The sequence below is a fragment of the Mytilus galloprovincialis genome, chromosome 5 (assembly GCF_965363235.1).
Source record: "Mytilus galloprovincialis chromosome 5, xbMytGall1.hap1.1, whole genome shotgun sequence".
Classification (NCBI taxonomy): domain Eukaryota; kingdom Metazoa; phylum Mollusca; class Bivalvia; order Mytilida; family Mytilidae; genus Mytilus; species Mytilus galloprovincialis.
The window spans coordinates 92,236,342-92,241,970 of record NC_134842.1 but is presented as its reverse complement, the minus strand read 5'-3'; the positions used below and the strand labels follow the sequence as shown (position 1 = coordinate 92,241,970).

Below are 5,629 nucleotides of genomic sequence, written 5' to 3'. Positions count from 1 at the left end.
TCGCTACATTGACGACCTGTCGGTGACCTTCTGTCTTTCTAAGGTCGGGGTGTTGTCTCCTTGACACATTCCCCATTTCCATTCTCAATTTTATTCTGTAAAACGAAGCAGACGCTAACGACGCTATTATTAGAATTTATTATTCAAGGAAAATATTACAATACCTTGGGAAAGAAATGCAAATCAACGAACAGATAAACAGCAGTCAACAAAACATTTCACAGAGAACTATAGATTGAGCAGCTAGAGACCGCGAAACTTGGCATTGATAAGAAAGGCTCGACCTTCAGTTCCCTCCACTCTGTCTTCACCTCCATACCTTTTTACTCCCAGACAAAAATAGTTCAATATTTATTTTGTTTCCGGCATATTCCTTTTCTTACTCATTTCCCACCCCGACAAACATCCCCCTTCTGACTCACGCTCACCAATACACCTGTCCATGCTTTCGTCTATCGGGGATAATTTTTATTTGGTTGTAGCATATCTGTGATTATGTGACACAGATATTATGTAACAATTAATAATTCATGATGCCACGTGGAACACTTTAGAAATGAATATTCATCAAATTTACCACAATGAATACTTGGTTCAATAACTAAAAGTATCAATTTGAAATAGAAGAACATTGCTTAAAGATAAAATAGAAGGTATTGTAACAATTTTTATTTATGTTTAAACTGCAAACAACAGTATCCCTGTAAAGGTATTATATGGACCGCCTCCATTAAGATGAAAAGGTCCGCCGAAATGAGGAGGCCTAACAAAAACTACATCACCTTTCTCAAGGACTTCGACTATCATTTGACTACCCATATGGCTTGTCATATAACTGCAATAGACTAGTGCAATCTGGTTTCCGTTTTTTACCATTTCTAGGTAAAAATCTGGGCCATCTTTGTTCATTCCAGTGAACGATAAGAGATATAGACCCTTTATCGGGGCGATGAAATGGTTATGTCTAGAATCATAAGCATTTCCAATATTAGTGATTACTGTATTGTAACCAACAGTTTGCTGCTGACCGAGTTGAATGTGTCCTCCAGTCAATTGTGCAGAGAAAGCAATTATCGCAGGTAACTGTGTTAAGACTAAAACAGAAAAAAATATAAAGAAGTCAAAGGTACATATTACACTCAATGTAATAGTACGCAAGTAGGCAAGTAAGTAAATATTTTATTATTGTGTCACAATTTAATATACATCATTATACAAAAAATAAAAACAAGAATGTGTCCATAGTACACGGATGCCCCAATAGCACTATCATTTTCTATGTTCAATTGACCGCTAAATAGGGGTATAATCTCTAATGTAGCATAAAAATTAGAAAGATCATAGGGAACATTTGTATTAAGTTTCAAGTGGATTGAAATTCAACTTCACCAACTTGACCACAATTTAACCTGAAGTGGAACAGACGAACTGACGAACGGACGAATTAACGAACTGGCACACAGACCAGAAAACATAATGCTCATAAATGGGACATTAATACCATTAAAACTATATAACATCCCTACCTTTAAGGAAGCTGGCTTGTCATGTTTTGGATTTTTTGTCAGATTTTCGGAATCCTCTGGTTTTATCCATTTGAATGCATTGAAAAAAATTGCCCGGTGACCCCCATTTTCTTTTTGTAAATCTTTTACATGAACAATGATAATCCATCTGTAAAAGTCTGATAAAAATTTAATTACTTTTTAACAGTTTTTGAGAACTGCAACTTGTCAATGATAAAACTATGAAAAGTCAAGAGAGAATATTTTCCCGCCAAAATTTAAATGGCTGATATCTCGAAAACAAGCACGCTGACTTATATATATTTTTTGCTCTTTGGATTCCTTTATTAATCCCCTATTAATATAAACTAGTGTTTTGAAAAGTTAATGACTTTGAAACTGATAAGCCAACTCTCTTAAGATATATGAGACACGTTAATCCTTTTCAAAATTAAATTATATGCTCAAATCACTAATCAAAAACATAAACCAAATGCCGCATGCAGGATGAAAAAAAAACAACATTGAAGCATTTGATCAATATTCTTGTTGAAATTGATAACAATAGTGGTGCTGTTAAAATTTACCGCCATTCTTATGTTAATAACACCTACTGTGGATTAATTTTTTCCCCTGGGTACAATCGTTTGTGGTCTAAGACAAAATTTTTGTGGTTTTCGAAAATTGAATGCAAGCCAAAAGAAATTTTGTACTTCGTTGAACACTACAATTCGTGGTTAGCATGTAATCAACGATCATTGGAATCCCACGAATATAAATGAATCCCCATTATATCATGTTTTCATTCGGTTTTGGACAATTTGGTAACTATACGACTCTTTTACTAAACCATTATCAACCAAGCCTAGATAATACATAAATGTTTTTTTTAATGACGGGATTTTCAAACAAATAAATTCGAATAATCGACAACCAACTACATCAAAACGATATCACTTTTTTGGTTTAAAAAGTACTTTTTTCGTAAGTATAGTTATCTTTAGAACTCAAATAAATGTATAAACACAATTACTGACTGAATATAAAGTAAAACAGAAATATATTTTAAAGTGTGCATTTATTCTATATTCAATCATTTGTGCTTTCAAAAGAATTAACAGTTATGTTGGTAAATTTTTGAGACACCTACACTGTCCTCAAATTGTGAGCTGACGGAAGGATCAAAATTGAAATTCAAAATATCTTTACCATTTTTGGCATATGATCTTGTTCGAAAATGCAGAAAACACATGAGATTGACGTTATTGTGATTTTGATGTAATCTGATGCATTGACCCCGCTGAATTCAACCTTTTCTACGAATTCGCGTAACATTTTTTTATAACCCAATTTTTCTCAATGTTTATCAAGTTTTCTTCTTTTAGTAGATTCAACATCAAGGAAAGCTGTTTTTTCTTTGTGATCGTTTGGAGAGTTTTCGTGTAAGAGATGAGTTCTAAAATAAGTACCCTCATTAATCTCAAATAAAGTGTGTAGCAAAACTTTCTTTGAGTATAGTATATTAACTATTGGTAACAAGTCTGTCCGTATTTAGACAGTATTTCTAGACACTCATTCAATTCACAATCTGAAGTTTTAACATGGATGAGTAACACCTGTTGAACCGAGGTCAATTGATGTTAACGACGTAACCAAACAATCGATTCTTACTCTGATATGATGACAAATGTATTGTGACATAGGAGTTTTTGGGTGTAAGTGCATGTCGAAAAACTTCTCAAAAGTTGTATATTTTGGAGAGTTTCCAGCTCATTGACGTATACCTTTGAACTTTGTTGCGATTTTTCTCAGATCCTTATACATAGCAATTCTTACTGTTATCCTGAAGAAATAGTCTTTTCTCTTTCTGGAATTCGCTCGGCAATATTTTGCCATTCTGTGTCTTTGCTTGCCTACCCTTTGAGTGGTCACTTAACAAAACCGGTTCACTTACAGAAGTAGATACTCCCATTTCGTTTTCGTTTTGTTCGTTGTTATTCGGTACGTGCACGTCGGTATCTCTATCTTCCAAAAATGTGATTAGAATGTTCTTCAAATATCTGTTTTCTTCAAATACTGTATCTAATCGTTCTTCTAAATGTGCATTCGTCTCTAAAACTTCTTTAATGTCCTTTGACTGAATGTCTACCCTCATTTTAAGTAAATGATTGTCTTCAAAAGTCGTGTCTAACTTCTGTTTCATGGTCTGTAATTCCCGATTCAAACGTTCAAACTGCTCTGAAACCAGAAGAACAACAGTAATTCTTTTTTAGAATAACAGACCAACCAAATATGTAATTTGCAACATCTTTATTATTTGGTCTTTCTTTGTTTAATTACAGTATGTATATTTGTTGTTGTTGATCACATTTGTTTTACATTCATTGCTTTGTGTCAAGCCATTATTTTTCTCGTTTCAGTTGTTTTACTCTTGTCGTGTCGGCTTTTTAAAGCTACCTGTGAGTTATGGGTTTTGCTAATTATTGAATGCCAAACGGTAAACTATAGTGCTTGATTCGACGTCTGTAATTGATAAATGCCTCATTAGAAATCACACCATTTTTCTTACTTTGATCGACCCTTTTCTCCAAAGATCTTTATCAATAAATGTACTAGCGAATGAGGTTAAGATACATTAAGTAGAGTATATTCTACAAAAGAACCAAATTAAAATATCAACATAGGTACTACAAACCTATAACGACTGTCAACTTGTGATTCGTGTCATCATTTTTTAGCAAAGATGTCGATGCAAAATGGAACGGCTGTGTTAGTAAAACGACATATATCCAACACAACATAGTGTATGTCTATTATGGATTGAGACCTCAAATGTCTTATCGTTAAGATAAATTACATGCAGTTCAATGCAAATGACACGAAGATCACTATAACATTATATAATTCGTGAGTGTTCTGTCACCACAGAAAGTTTGTACCAGATTAGATCCAACAGTACTATATAAAATACGACAGGTCTTCAAATAATGTCCTTATTGCACGAAATGCAGGTAAAATGCTACAAAATAAAAAGAAAAACGCATTCAAGCTCTTGTTTCAACAGAAAAATCGAGTTTCATAAAAAAAATACAAAAATTAACACAAGTTTAATTATGACACCTTTTGCGATCAATACACAGCAAATTTTCGAGCATAACCCTTGTACAAAAATTATATAAATTTCTCACAAAGCTTGTAGATTTATAATATAGACAAAAGGAATATCAATTAAGATTAAAAACGGGCTTATTTCATACAAGAATTATGAATTTATCACAACTAAACAATTATCAAGAGAGATGGCTCAAATTGTCACAAATTACTGAAATTATCAATCAAAAAAAAAAAAACTGAATTATCAAAGGTAAGTGCTCTGCAACATAATTCTATCTAAAAAATAAAGTTATTAAGTCATACATACACTATAGTTATCCACAGGAACCAAAATGTGAAAGTTTGCGTAGCGTTACCAGCCGTGTGTATACATATATAAAGTGAATAATCAGCAAAATTGTACCTAAGTAGTGCAGTCCAAATGTACGGCAGAAAAAGTGCTAGAACACTCCTCACCTGATATATATACTTTATATCACTATATGAAAAAAATCATACATTGTCAAATATAAATGTTTCCTTCTAAAATGTTATGATGTGTCACATTTATTAAAAATGAAAATAAGAACCAGTTAAAAGTTCAAAAAATGTTCTGTTTATTCCTCATGGAGTAGAAGAACTAACTCAAATATTGGTCTTGTATAAGTCAATCGTTTTCCATCTCTGAAGATTCTGACCTCGGCTTTTCGAACTATGTTATCAAAACTTTTAATGGCGCTAACTTTTATTCCAATTGGCCACTCGCATCTCGAGACACTCTGGTCTTTCACTAAATCAATATCACCTTCCGTTAGATCAGGTGTAACATTTTACCACTTACGACGCACTTGTTGCTGTTGGAGATATTCCTTTCTCCATTGTGCCACAATATGTCTGCGAGATGTTTTACACAACGCCACTATGATTTATAAAGATCTTAAATGTCAAAGGGGCCAAAGCTCGACTGAATTTGATTCTCCTTTTGAGTTATCAAGGAAGCTGGACTTAAAATAGTTGGCTAGTCCGGATCA

The 5,629-nt window shown here is 33.2% G+C and overlaps 1 long non-coding RNA gene across 1 annotated transcript; it reads right to left on the bottom strand.

Annotated features, from left to right (window-relative positions):
* Nucleotides 1–654: 654 nt before the first annotated feature.
* LOC143076726 (uncharacterized) lies at nucleotides 655–4,375 on the bottom strand. Its single transcript, XR_012978764.1, has 3 exons — nucleotides 4,201–4,375; nucleotides 3,342–3,743; nucleotides 655–1,094 (listed from the first exon to the last, which is right to left on the bottom strand). It is a non-coding gene; the product is annotated as an uncharacterized LOC143076726 (long non-coding RNA).
* Between the last annotated feature and the right edge of the window lie 1,254 nt (nucleotides 4,376–5,629).